Source organism: Brachycentrus maculatus, unplaced genomic scaffold (assembly GCF_059751285.1).
Source record: "Brachycentrus maculatus isolate JH-2025_06_01 unplaced genomic scaffold, ASM5975128v1 h1tg000436l, whole genome shotgun sequence".
Lineage (NCBI taxonomy): Eukaryota > Metazoa > Arthropoda > Insecta > Trichoptera > Brachycentridae > Brachycentrus > Brachycentrus maculatus.
The window spans coordinates 253,672-269,983 of NW_028281184.1; positions in this window are offsets into that span (position 1 = coordinate 253,672).

Sequence of the window (16,312 nt, forward strand, 5' to 3'; positions counted from 1 at the left end):
ATGGAAATTATCTAGTACCGTGCCGATTGCAATTGAAGGTAGCTTTGCAGAATGCCACTGTATTTAGATACGATTCAAACAGGGAAACTGAGGGGTGTTTTCTTTATATTTTTACTTTATTTTCACTTAGTAGAAGATTGTGAACCAACCATTATGCCACATCTTAGCAAAAGTAAACAGAGAAGTCTTTTCAAAACAATCTTCGCCTCTTCCACATTTATGCATCTCTACATACATACCCGCCGATTATTCCGATTCCTAATCTCATCACTTTCAAATATTCTGTAAACATTCCAAGTTTTCCTCGGTCTTCTTATAATTCTATTTTCAGCTACATTCGTCTCATGTATTTGTTTTACTGTTGTTTCTTCACACTTTTTTTTCACATGAATCCCAAAATATCTCAACATACCTTTCTTAATTTCATCGATAATGCTTATATTAGACATGCATAATTTCCTTATTAAATCACTTGAATACCTATCGTATTTTATTGACTCATATACAATGGACCAATATCTTTAACTCTTACCACTCTGTAGGCCAGACATTCTGGCCCGTATGATTCTAGTAGGCAGCTCCGAGGGCCACAATGTCTGGTCCGGCGCATGTATAACTTTAATCACTGATTTCTCTATCACCCAAATATATTCTACCAAAAAATATTTAAGATAAATACAGTTAATCTTAATATACATGGTCGAATTACTAATACAAATTGCCAGACAGTGTCCTAAATTAGGGGAAAAAAATATTTATTTTAATGTAAGAAAAACGTCGGAATTTTTTCATCAGTGTAGCTGATTAGTTATTTGAAAAAATGGTCGGAGTGGAAAAGGTTAATTTAAATAAAGTAAATACCATTTTTTAAATGATAAGAATGCATTGAAATACGTGTCACAATAGATTTTAAGAAACAGTGGTATTTACCAATTAGGTAATACTTAAATTAAAAACGGATAGATTTTTTCATAAAGTGCCGAATCAATTGATGAAACAATATCTTTCTACCTGGTGAGGTCAGATCGCAACTTGTGAAAACACAGGGCAAGTGGCAATCAAATATAACGTCAATTTAAATAAAACGTTATTGTTTTCTTTTAATAGCAAAGTGGGGACGGTACTTTTTATACGCTTGTAACGCCACTTCACCGAACGAGGTAATTTCAGTTGGAACTTTATTGTGGCAGCTACGCAAGGGTTACACAATTGAAAACTTGTTGGCCATACTGACGATCCATTGGCTATTTTTCCGAAAGCAATTTTGTTTTATTTATCCAGGACAGAATTGCCTTTATTGAATGTTTATGTGAACTGTTTGCTCAATTTCGAGTGGTTTTAGCATACGCAGTATAGAAACAAGCGAGTTTTATAAAATGCATGTGAGTTTTATAAAACAAGTATTTTATTCTGTAAAATGCAGTTCCACCAAAGAAATGTCAGTTTGATACTTAAATCTAAGAGTAACAAGTGAGTTTTACAATTAAATTTTAAAAATCGAATTTTAAAAATCTTTCAAAATTCATTATATTCATAATATTTATATTATGTCAAGTTCTTTGTTTACGAATCTCGGTTTGTCCATTTTATATATTAATTTAGTTTTGTGTAAAAATGTATTCAATCCATTTATTGTTTCGGCATTAACTTTGTGGTAAGACATGTTACAATGATTAAAGAAAACACTTGTTTTTTACCACTTGAGTTTTATTATAGACTACATGTTTCAGAAGTTAAACTTCCATCATTCAGGTCTGTGTAATAACCTATTAAGTTATTTATTATAAGTGTTTTCTTTAATCATTGTATTACATCATATCCTCCCCTTAATATTATTAGCTGATTAGTTAAAGTAACTCATCCTAAAGTAATGAAAATAAAAGTATTTTACAATATTTTGAGTATTTCCAATTCAATGTTAACAAATCTGGATTATCTCTAATCATAAGAGTTATTTATCACTTTACACGTGTGTAAAGTGATCACTGAAACCAGCATAGGCTGTCGTCATAGGACGGTCTAAGCCCCGTAAATGCCTAGACTTTCATATTCTTCTTCATCTATGTTCAGATGTCATAGATTTATTGATACCTCCTTATTTATGCTAAATATTATTAAGATAATTTTTTTTTAAACCTTTTTTTTTTAATTTACTAATTTCAATAATCGATAGTACCGAAGAAGAAACATGTACAATAATGTATCAATTAAACACTTAAACTTAAATTAAAACTTCCGAAATTTGATTAATGTGGTTGACAATCATGGGTAGAATGGTGAATGTTACACGTGTGTAAAGTGATCTCATTTATAAGTAAAGTATCTCCAAGCACAAGACTCTAGTTTTTTTTTATTAGAGAGAAGAGCGAAATAAATATTAAGATATATCAAAAGAAAGCAAGTTCAATTTTATGGTTTTTCTCCAAATATATCAAAACTATTGTGATCGTTTTAGCTTAATTTCAAATAATATTTTGAAAATGTTGTAGCATTATTTGAAGATAGTTCGTTCGCTGTTTAAATGCCGCGATTTCGAAATTTCTCCTCACCAAAAATAAGCATTTACCTCCCTTGTTACGAAGGCTTATCTTCTTTGATGTCTCGACGCCAAATTTACATGATATTTAACAAAGAACTGTATGGATTCGTTGAGAACTCACTCCTCCCTCGACGAAAATAAGGACGCTTTCTGAAAAACGTTTGTGATCTTATTATCTGCGCTTCTGAAATCATAACGACTTTCATAGGCTGTACCTTCGTATTTACGTATATTTATTTTCTAATTTGTATTTTACAGTTATACCTGTACTAAAAAATGACAAATAAAATTTGAAATACAAAGATCGGATTTTAAGAGATATTATTGATCGTACATAAAGGAAAACTTGGCGTGATCAAGTTTTTCATATATTATACTTGAAAGTGGTCAGGTCAGGAGTCAGAAATAATCGGTGTGTATGTATGAGAAGATGTATGAATGTGGAAGAGGCGAGGATTGTTTGCAAATACATATTTGTGTGGCGTTCAAGTTGGGTTTCTTGTCAACCTTCTTTGAATTAATAATATACATAAGTAATTAATATTTTTTGTTTTATAATGAATTTCACTAAGAAGATTTTTTTTTTATTCAAGAACAATTCATCATAATCAAGCTACAATCGTATCGAACCGTTGTGGTGCCTTGTGCACCAAAGCATGAGATAGGAATTAAATGAATTTTTTGTGTTTACAATACATGTATTTGCAAAGTAGAAAAAACTACAAAATATTACGAGTAAAATTGTGCTGAAAGCATAATGATGGAACGGCAGGTATAAGAGATTTTCCCAAAAAAGATATTCCTGATGTGTTTTGAAAACTCTTAGCAATAAATCATCCCAATTAAATTATTTGCCTTCAACAAATAGGCAATCTTCTCGAAAGAGTGTTCTTACAATATTAGATATCTAGATTGATAAATCACCGTCAGGGTGTAGAGTACATATGTAGCGAGCTGAAAATTCATTTATGAGAATTTTACTGTCTGAAAAGATTTATGTTCAAGATGATCCTGTAGAGATCTCACGAAAAAGCATATCGAGAAGTAATTTGTATGAGAAGCAATTTAGACGGTGAACAAAATACTGACAGTTTCTTCAAAGTAATAGCAAAGGTTTTTTATTACAATGAAAACATAAAAATAAAACATATGTTTAAGATCATTTTTTGAGTTTATTTATGTAAACATGACATGTTTTGAGAACGACAGATATTCTCATCTACAAGTGAAATACAGTAAGTATTTTCACCTTTTGATAAAAACATCTGTGGTTCTCAAAAATAGTCTCGTTTACATTAATAACCTCAAAAAGTGGTATTTAACAAGTATATAATCATTATATTTGAATCATCACGTTATTCCACAAAGTTAATGCAAAATCAAAAAATAAAATGAAAACAGTCAAAAATTGAGGTATCATTTTATTAATACTCCTGTGTGTTTATATACAAATTTAAATTGACTTTTAAACTTGGACTGAGGGTTAGATTTCCAGAATTTTCAGATTTTTATTTTTATTTTTTTATTATTAATTGACTAAGGTCACTTACCGAAATTGAGTTTAAAGGCAATGCTTTTAAAATAAACGGATTTTTCAGGAAAATTTTAAGGCTTGCTAACAACCATTTCCTGTTATCAGTTTTCAGTAAACCTCCCTGAAACAGAAATCTCTCTCATCCTGTCCGCTTAATTATTTTGATACACGCCGCTTCCGGTCCTCCCCTAACCATCCCTCTCCATATAAATACCTCTAGGGGTGGAACATAGGTAAGCTCTTTCACATCACATGCTCATAAACATTTAATTACTCGTATTATTTACTTCCTTTCTCTCATCGCTGCATGCTTAAATGGCAGGTTTAAATCTGAAGGGGTGAATTTTACTTATAAAAACCTAACAATATTGAAAAAAATAAATATTATTTATAATGGTCGCAAAAGTTTTTTTTTAATAATTTTAATTTATTTTCTAAACATTTCTACGTACAATCTTAATATTAAAAATGCAGTTCTTTCCAATAAAGAGACCAATCTCTTTTACTTGGGAGAGGGACTCAAGCTTGTTATTTATGTTTGTTTGTGATACAATTTATTTTTATCAAATAATTTAATTTTTTTCGTGATTTTTTATATTATTTTTTAATATTATTAATATTGATTTATTGAAAAACACACATTATAAACAAACAACAAACTGTTCTCTATATCCAAATTAATTAAATTCTGATCCTTATTTTATACTCAATAGTACGAAAGTAACATATCATTTTAATATAAAAATAAACACAGAATACAATTTACTTGTTTTTTTCCATATTAGAAACAGATAGGCAATTCTAACAATTTCATACAAATAGTATGTGTTTTCATATGCTAATGATGAATCTGTACCAGAAAACCAAATTCTTCTTCTTCTTTATTGAAATATCAATTTAAAAATTTATATATTTTTAATAACTACATTAAAAACATGTTGAAATCGAGTAAAATCAAAGGTTAAAACGTTTGAATATAAATATTTTATTTTGATAAATTACAAATATTAATTTGTATTCAAATATAGAACTTAATTTGTTTTCCAGCAATCATTCATAAAATTTTTAACTTTTTCACGTTATTCTTTAGTAAATATAAAAAAAGTTTTTTTTTATGTTTTCTTTTCTTAAAAAAAACTAATTTAGGTTAGAATCTGTGTCTGAATTATAACTTAACCCCAAATAAATACCTCAGTGGTAAAAAAGAAAAAAATAGAGGAGAGAATCATTTTCTATCTCCGTCTCCCATTTCCGGCTGACAGGAAGCGGAAATGTGTTAAATGTTGAAATTCTGTTCACAAAACGGTTGAATAATGTTTCCGTTTCGTGAAAACCGTTAATAAAAACATTTTTTCATTATACCATAAAGCTCGATAATACGTTTCAAATACACGTTAGTTATTATATCATTTCAAATAGATTCAATGAAAATGTCGAACGTTCTTCTATTATGGTGTATAGCAGAAAGTTAATGGAACTTGAAAGAAAAAAAATTGTGTTAAAAAAGCCTTTGCCGTATATTTTTTGTATCGTTTATCAAACACAATATATTGAATGTCAGAAAAGTAAAATTATAAAAATATATAAAAATCTAAATCTAAAATATCTAAATATTTTATTTTTTTCAACATTACATTATTTTGAGAAACAGTTTTTTTTACCGCAACGGCAGCGCCATCTTTTGAACACAGTAGCAACTTACAAAATCCTTCATTGGTCATGGCGGAGAGCATGCTTTTTGACAACTGCTTTAACTAAGCATATTTATTATACATTCAATACTGATTTATTAAACCAATAAAATAATATGTATATAATTTATAAGTTAATAATAATAGCTTTAATGTGTGGTGAAAATGTTATTTATAAGTAATGAATAATATATTAAAGTTTTCTCCTCATTTCGAAAATGGATGTCTGAGAATCCCAGGGTTTACTACCAACATATGAAAGGGACCCTGGACCACAACATATATACAAGTTCCAAAAATTAATACGGATATTCAATAATTCACAGAATGGTGAACGCTTCACAAGTATGTAAAGTAATCACTTAAGTAAGCCAAATGCCGGGTCGTAAGCCCTGCGATGCTTAGACGTCCGTCTTCTTTCTTAAAAAAAACTGTAGATGTTTTATCTCAAGTTGAGACACCTATACAATTTATATATCATCCGTGGAGTAAATAATTAATTGAGAGAATGAATTAAACCAATTTTTAAACATAATATTCAAAAAAAAAATTATTCATGTTAACAACAGCAACATATGTAAAACAAAACATTAAAAGATATACATTAAACAAACCAATTATAGCTAACCACAGAAACATAAAAATAAGTACAAAATATTTAGTGTAAATCTAGCAAATAAACACGTATTTATAAGAGAAAATGTGTGTAAGAGGGTGTGTGTGTGTGTGTGTGTGTGTGTGTGTGTGTGTGTGTGTGTGTGTGTGAGTGTGATGTTGATTCCAGTAGGAACATACATACAATGTGGAGCAGCAAATACAATATAAATATTACAAGAGCCCTTGAGTTTCGAATAAAGTAATTTTCCCTTCAAATGTTACATCTTGAATTTAGGTTAAGGGTGTCAAATAATTAATATGATTAAATTTCTCGATTCTTAAAAAAAAGAAATCCGTGAAGCGTTTGGAAATGTAGAAGGGATCGTCGAATGATTGAACTGTCTAAACCGGCCGTTCGGATCAATGTTTGAACCCCCCAAATTGATCGGAGATCTCAAATTTTGCGTGCAGTGGATTGAAATAAATTCATCCATCTCTCAGCAGAAATAAAGCAGTGTTGAACTCAAACACTCTAAAATTGCAAACTAATGACCTGAAAAAATCGTCAGGCGACTCGGTTTTCCGATAATTGGAAAATGTCCCAAATACCTCCCTTTTATTCAAAACGCTATCTCAAACGTTTAAAAGGCGACGGATTGGAATTGATCAATTAGACGCCCTTAGATAAAGGACGCTTATTGATTTGCTACCATTCTACTCCGGTTTGTACGCTTCCTTTGGTTAGCCTGATTCGAGAACTATTTATAGAAACGTAAACATCCGTCGCTACCCTACTATTCATGAACAGATTGAAATTTATGTATTAATTTTTAAATCAAACACGGATTTTTCGAGTCTACTAAGTCGTGTTTAATTACCAAAAACACATAAAAAATTAATATTGTGCCAATTGTTTCACCTAGTTATGGCATTATCAAACTAATGTGAAGATCAAATGGACTGAAGGTCCATTTGACGGTTTTGTGTGTTTTTGTTAATAAAATACAACTTAATAGACTCAAAAAATCTGTATTTGGTTTAAAAATGAATATATAAATTAAAATGTAGTTCAACAAATTAAACGCCAAATCAATATTTAGTCACCGTGGCTGTTTAACCTATACATGGATAATTGCATGAAAGAACTGAAAGATTTAAATGTTGGAGCCAGAATGAATAATTTGACTGTCTGTTGCCTTTTGTATGCTGACGATGCTGTTCTTCTTGCCGATAGCAGAGAAGACCTGCAAGCGTTGGTGACAAAAGTGTATAATGTGTGCAAGGAAAGTGACTTATTGATGAATGTTAGCAAATCTAAGATTATGGTTTTTGAAAGAGAAGAATGCAGATCTGAATGTGAAATATTGGTAAACGGAGAGATTTTGGAACAGGTAGATGATTTCGTGTATTTGGGTAGTATGTTTTCTAGGGATGGAAAGATTGATAAAGATATAGAAAGGAGAGTGAATGCTGGGAACAAAGTGAACGGTGCACTGAAATCAGTTATAGCAAATAAAAACCTCTCAGCGGAAGCTAAACTGGCAGTGCACAACGGAGTCCTGGTTCCAACTCTAATGTATGGAAGTGAAACATGGAGTTGGCAAAAGAAGGATGAAAGTAGACTGAATGCAGTCGAAATGCGATCTCTCAGAAGAATGTGTAACAAAACGATGTATGATAGATGTGCGAATAGTGAAATAAGGAAAGAATGCAAAGCTGAGATAAGCATTATCGATAAAATTAAGAAAGGTGTGTTGAGATGGTTTGGACATGTAGAACGAATGAGTGAGGAAAGAACGGTAAAACAAATTTATGAGGCGAATGTTAGCGGGAAAAGAAGCAGAGGAAGACCGAGAAAAACATGGCACGATCAGGTATGCCAAATACTTGAAAGTGGTCAGGTTAGGAGTCGTAACAATCGGCGGGTATGTATGAGGAGATGCATGAACGTGGAAGAGGCGAAGAATGTTTGCAAGGACAGAGTGGTGTGGCGCTCTATTCTCTCTGCCTACCCCTGCGGGGAAGCGGCGTGATGGTTAGTTAGTTAGTTAGTTAATAAATAGATTAAATTTCATTATTTTATTACCGTCGAATCTATCATAGCAGTGTATTTTACATAAAATTGGGGATTTTTCTATTGGATTCTCTCAATAAAACAGTTTTTTTTTTCATTAAAAAATTGTTAAGTAGGCATTAGAATTGATAAAATTTATTTGGTTTCATGACATTTGACATTATATGAGCAGGCGATAAAGACAGCATTTTGAATGTGCCAAATTTTTGTTTAAAAATCTGGGTTTAAACAAACTTATACTGTCACAATAAAAACTGTTACATTCAAATAACAGTAAAGTGTACAAAATAATATAATATAATAATAAAACCCTCATCCGCACCCCAATGGTGCATAGGGCACTGCGTTATATAAACGCAGTGTTATCTTAATCGTTTACACATGAAGGAAAGGTGACCAGCCCTCCGCTTCAGGTACCAGTCCAGGATAATATTGAATAAATATTACAGTGAAAAAATCACTTATATTTATTTTACCCCACTTGGGAATCGAACCCGGGACCTCCAGAACGATACCCGAGCGTGCTGACCATTACACTACGGAGGCGGACAAAATAAAAGCTGGTTAAATTATTGTGCTGACGAAAAAATTCAAATCATGTTTTCTGGTGTCTCCTAATTTCAGGAAGAATCTTATATACATTCCATGAAGGTCTCTGCTAAATAAAATAAAGCTTGCTCAATTCAACCATAGATGATGTTAAAAACTCAGAGGCAAAAAAAGGTGTCGATTTAAGGATGTATACAGCTTTCGAAATTTAATTAGTGTGGCTGGTCGTAAGTCATGTAAATATGCAAACTTTTTTACGCATTTGTGCACATATTTTAAAACATGTCACCGCAAGAGATGGCCGTAGTTTCGTTCGTCAAGCTAATTTTTTTAAAATTTAATAATATGTTTTCATACATAACTTCTTTAACGTAAGATAATATTATTATTATTAAAAATTGGATGTTTGTATTTATTATATTCTATTTATTTCTTTGATATATGTTGATATGTTATTTTCACTTTGATCATCGCAAAATCTGATAACCTACGTATGACAAAAACATTGTACATACATTTGTATGTATTAAAAAAATATGCTTTTGTTTCTCCACATAAATTATATTAATTGTATGGAAAATTTAAATATTTCGGTTTTCAAAATATTTTTTTTTACGTAATAATCAATAATAAAAACATACTATTTAAAATAAGGGTACTCATATCTGTCAATGAATTAAATACCACATACAAAAACATTTGAATTTGATTTTGCGATTTTAAATACAAAAATGTACTATTGTTCTTGTAATAATTTTGATACATTTATAAGAGAATCTCTTAGGAAAACAGACCAGCCCTCCCATCTAGCGGTGAACGTTCGAACACATTTAAGGGATGTTTCACGTTATCAATCACGGCATACAGATGGCAGTACAATCTGCGTCTTCGCTAGAAGAAATATTTCTTTAAAGTATTTTACTAACTTATTTTACCAAAAATATAAAATCACACTTCATTTACCCCAATGCCATATTTGTATTCTAAAGAAGATATCATCATTTTTTAAATATTTTGGATATAAAATGAACATCGATATGAACAATTAAAATCTATTTTGTATATTAAAAGTATTGTTAATTTTGTTGTATGGTAATAAAACACTCTCCTTATCATGTACCAGTTGTCACGAATTAGTATTTTTTAAGTAGTATTACGCAAAATAAACGATGAATGATAAGGAGAGTATAATTTATATTTAATTATTTTTCATATTAAGATATATCATATAATGATTAATTAAATACTGTGAAATTAAATGTTTTAAAGACAATTTTTATTTAATTTAATTATTGTTAATCATATATAAAATTACCAATAACACTTTACAGTAATGTGTCCTCACTATTTTTTTTAAAAAAATATAACTGCGAAAATACGATACTCGTTTAGATGAATTGTACGATTTGTATAGGTTAAATAAAAAAGTGAATGTCTGGCAGCGGGAGTGATTCTTCTCTCGGTGATTTTATTTTTATTTTTTATTTTATTTTATTTTATTGCGGAATTCCAGGTGCAAGCAAAGTAAGCAGAGGAAACACGTTCATCCAAGGTTGTATGTTAGGTCCTACATCTTAAGGATGAGGAGAGCTGACCCACAGAGTCTACAAAGAATATATAAAGAGATGGAGCCAGAAAGAAAATGTTGAATAATGTGCCCTCGCTGATTTTTCACGTGCCGAGAGCACATTTTACAATGGTTATTTTGAAAACTATATTAAAGAAAATTGTTTATGACATGCAATCAAGTTCTACACACACTGTCAAATGATAAAATCTAATTCTGCACTACCCACTCCCATTATGGATCTATGAATAGCTCTTTTATACTCAGTTTCATGCTGTTTATAATTTTATACTCCAATATTACTAAATTGGGCTGAAAATAAATATCTCCTATATTTATGTTTTTAATTTACATCATTTAATAAAACTTTTTTTTATATATTTGATCTTCTGTCAAAAAACACTTATTCTAAGACTGAAAATCATTGCAAAGCTACATTTAAACAGCTTATTTAAATAATTTTATTTGATTATATCAGGAAAAAACCGTCCGCCTCTGTAGTGTAATGGTCAACCGGTTTCGTTTCCCGGGGGGGTCAAATAAATATAAGTGATTTTTTCACTCTAATATTTATTCCATATTACCCTGGACTGGTGCCTGAAGTGAAGGGCTGACCACCTCTCCTTCATGTGTTAACGATTAAAATAACACTGCGTTTGTATGATGCAGGGCCCTTTGCATCATTGGGGTGCGGATATGGATTTGAATGAATATCAGTAAATTGAACGAAGGTTTTAATTATTCCATTTTATGGAATAATTAAAACCTTTTTTAATTTTATTTTATTTAATTTAATTTTTTTGAAACATTGGTATTTTTTTTGTTGTGTTCTTATTGTTTTTATTTTATTAAAATTAAAAGAGGTAATGTGGGGATCCCGAGGGGTGGGGATGAAGTGTCGGCCTCTGTCCGTACATCCTCCTCCCCCCTCATTAATTGAATAGAGCAATATTTATTTCTTCAGAAATATTTTGAAGATTTTCCTCTATGTGCAGCTGACAGAGAGTCCCTCAGGACTCTATAACTGCTGCGGGTGGATGGTGGGCTCAGATTCCAAAAAAAAAAAAAATATTCCATTTTATGAATAAATGAAAATAAATATCCACTTATATTTATGTTTTTCATTTACGACGTATTACTTTTCTTAAATTCAAATTGAGGTTTCTGCCTAAAAAGACTCATTCCATGATAGAACATTATTGGAATGTTACATTTTAAAAGCTGATACGTTATGAACCACATAATAATTTCATTTGACTTTATCAGGAAATCGAAGGAAGGCTTTAATTATTCTACTTTATGAATTAATGCGCCTACAGTACATTCAATTGAACATGTTCCGAGCACATTACCCTTTCAAAACATAAATAATTAAATTCTTGCCCTTCGCAAAGTTCGACATCCTGAAAAGGCAGTAAATTCAGCCGGGAGGGAGAATCGTTTCCCAGGAGCACATGTGTCGCAGGAGTAAATAGTTGATCTCCTTTCACTCCGCGGCCTAGACAACTTGAAAGCTTTCGTCATTTATTCCAGCGCGTTGATGCTCGAGAACCAAGTTGGCTTACACGATATGTCCATTACGAGGAAAATTTCGGTCTCAATGTGACTAAAGGTTTTACATGTAATATTACGTCAGATTAATTATTTCAGCTTTCTGCCAATTTCATATAACTTCATTATTCAAATAATTATTCAGTAAAATTTTCGGTTAACTTTATAAAGTGCCGAAATTCGAACGCCATATGCGTGTACGAGTACCTAAATATATGGAGTAAACATATTTTCATATATTTATATATGTGTGTGTGTGTATATTTTGTCTGCCTCCGCAAAATAATGGTCAGCACGCTCGGCTACCGTTCTGGAGGTCCCGGGTTCGATTCTCAAGGGGGGTCAAATAAATATCAGTGATTTTTTCACTCTAATATTTATTCAATATTACCCTAGACTATTACCTAAAGTGGGGGGCTGATTACCTTTCCTTCGTGTGTTTACGATCAAAATAACATTGCATGTATAGAATGCAGTGCCTTTTGCACTTTTGGGGTGCGGATAAGGGTTTGAATGAATGAATGTGTGTGTATATACTCATATTCTTTAATCTCAATACTTTTCTTAATGTTATTTTGATAAATATGAGGAAAATGTGATAGAAGTAATAGGTAATAGAAGCAGATGAAGTCCAAAGGTAACTTGGCATGATTAAATAATTCAAATGCTTGAACGTGATCGGGTCAGAATTATAAACATATATCAAGATAAATTTAAGAAAGGTGTGTTGAGATGGTTTGGGCATGAGAATCGAATGAGTGTAAAAGAGGAATGGTAAAATAAATTTATGAGGCAAATGTGATTGGTAATAGATGCAGACAAATCCGAGGAAAACTTGGCATGATCAAGTATTACAAGTACTTAAAAGTGGTCAGGCCAGGAGTCGGAATAATCAGCTGGTATGTATAAAGAGATGAAGGAATGTTGATAAGGCGAAGTTTATTTACAAATACAAATTTGTGTTGCGTTCTGTTCTCTCTGCCAACCCCTGAGAGGAAACAGCACGATAGATAGCTAATTAGTAAGTTCGTTTTATATATATTATATATATAAAAAATATAAATAAAATATATATATTTATATATATATATATATATATATATATATATATATATATATATATATATATATATATATATATATATATATATATATATATATATATATATATATATATATATATATATATATATATATATATATATATATATATATATATATATATATATATATATATATATATATATATATATATATATATATATATATATATATATATATATATATATATATATATATATATATATATATATAAATATATGTATATATATATATATATATATATATTTATATATATATATATATATATATATATATATATGTGTAATAAAATAACTAGGTACCTACCTATACATTTTATTAAGTACTTATAAATAGTACCTACATAAAACAGTTCTACCACCAGATGTCGCATGCGTCGCTCAGAATTAAACAAAAGACTTCCGATAATATTGTTGACTGTCAGAATCAGATAGATAGATAGATAGATAGATATAAAATTATTATAAAGATAAATTAAGAATAAACTTTAATTACAAAGCAACACATTGTTTAACATTGTTTATTTTATTATTATACACCCACTTTACATATTATTTACACCCAATTTATAAAGAAAAATATTACCACGTTATATATATATATATTTTATATATATTTTATTTATTGTTTCGGCATTAACTTTGTGGTAAGATATGTTACAATAATTAAAGAAAACACTTCGTTTTTTACCACTTGAGTTTTATTATAGACTACATGTTTCAGAAGTTAAACTTCCATCATTCAGGTCTGTATAATAACTAACTTATTATACAGACCTGAATGATGGAAGTTTAGCTTCTGAAACATGTAGTCTATAATAAAACTCAAGTGGTAAAAAACGAAGTGTTTTCTTTAATTATTATATATATATATATATATATATGTATATATATATATATATATATATATATATATATATATATATATATATATATATATATATATGTATATATATAAATATATATATATATATATATATATATATATATATATATATATATATATATATATATATATATATATATATATATATATATATATATATATATATATATATATATATATATATATATATATATATATATATATATATATATATATATATATATATATATATATATATATATATATATATATATATATATATATTTATATATATATATTTATATATATTTATTTATATATATATATATTTATATATAAATATTTATATATATATATATATATATATATATATATATATATATATATATATATATATATATATATATATATATATATATATATATATATATATATATATATATATATATATATATATATATATATATATTTACATATATATATATATATATATATATATATATATATATATATATATATATATATATATATATATATATATATATATATATATATATATATATATATATATATATATATATATATATATATATATATATATATATATATATATATATATATATATATATATATATATATATATATATATATATAAATATATACATATATATATAAATATATATATATACATATAAATATATATATGCTTTATTCTTCTCATAATTTGAAAACAACGAAATTTCATGATAAAATATTACCCTATTTTAATTTTAATTATCCCCATTACTAAAAATCTCGCGAAATTTTATTTACCTAATTACGATGTAGATTCTCCGTCGGTCATGTCCATTTTTTGCTGAAAGCGTAAAATCTCATTAACGGTTTCAGATCCTGAAAATGTTTTTTTTTTCATTTCTCTCGTTATCTTTTCAAAAACAAAACAATTAAGTTACGTGCGATAAAAACCTTCTGATTGAAATTTATATAGAATACGCAGCGAGTGCCTATTAAAATTCTTCGGAAGTGAGGATTAAATCCAACTTTTCTTCCCTGCTTATAATGTTTTTTTTAGATTTTTTCAAAAAGCTAGATTTATTTTTAAAATATCTTATTTATTGTAACTGATGTCAGTTGGTGGAATTCCGTTTTGAATTGTTGGGTTATATATCTAAAATTAAACACAGTTATTTGATTGAATTCTACTTTTATTTACATACGAGTATATATGATAAAATGTGACGCGTTTCATCTTATTAAGACATTATCAAACACTCTAGTGTTTGATAATGTATTAATAAGACGAAGTGCGTTACATATAATCATATCATGTAAATAAAAGTAGAATTCAATCCAATAACCGTGTTCAACTTTGGATATATATTACCAAACTAAAAATATGTTTCAAGTATTAAAAAATGTGGAATATTATGTATATTTAAAGCATTGTTAACATTGTGGTATGTGGTTACACTCACTTTATCATTCATCGTTTATAGTAATGTTTTTAAGTGGTATTTCACAGAGTGAAAGATAAATATTTACAACATTTTGAGTGTGTCCAAATACTTGTTAACAAAATCTGGATTATTCTCCAATTACAGGAGTTTTTTTTTTTTCATATAAGAGTTTCTGCTTAGTAAAAAGCTTCTTTACATCTCACCAATAGATGTCTCTAGTAAAGTTCTAGTGGTACAAGAACAAGGTTTCAAAATCGGTTCATATATATAGAACTTCCAAGAATTTGAGTAATGTGGTTGTCAATAATGGGTAGAATTGGTGAATGTTACACGTGTGTAAAGTGATCACTTAAACCAGCTTATGACGGTCGTCAGCTCCGTAAATGCCCAGACTTCCATATTCTTCTTCATCTTTGATGAGATGTCAAAAAATAATATAAAACTTATCTTCAGTTTGGGTCTTTAGGCATAGCCTGTGTTGAGTCGAAATATTTACATGCTTGAGTACAACGAAAAGTAATTAAACGAAAAACCAATAAATAAATATATTTTTATTGATAATTTAGATATTCCAAGTCCCTGAAAGTTTTCGTTCCACCCGAGGGTGGCTTCAATTTATCTTCTCACTAATAAAACGAAAACAACTTAACTTCGTAACGAACAACTCGATTGTGCCAGATACTCATGTGTTTACGTTGGGAGGTTTGTTTTGAGAAAAATATGGATCGCTCGCTACACTTTACGGGGCTGAATTTCGTCTCCCACAAAAGCAGAGAAACTTTGTGATG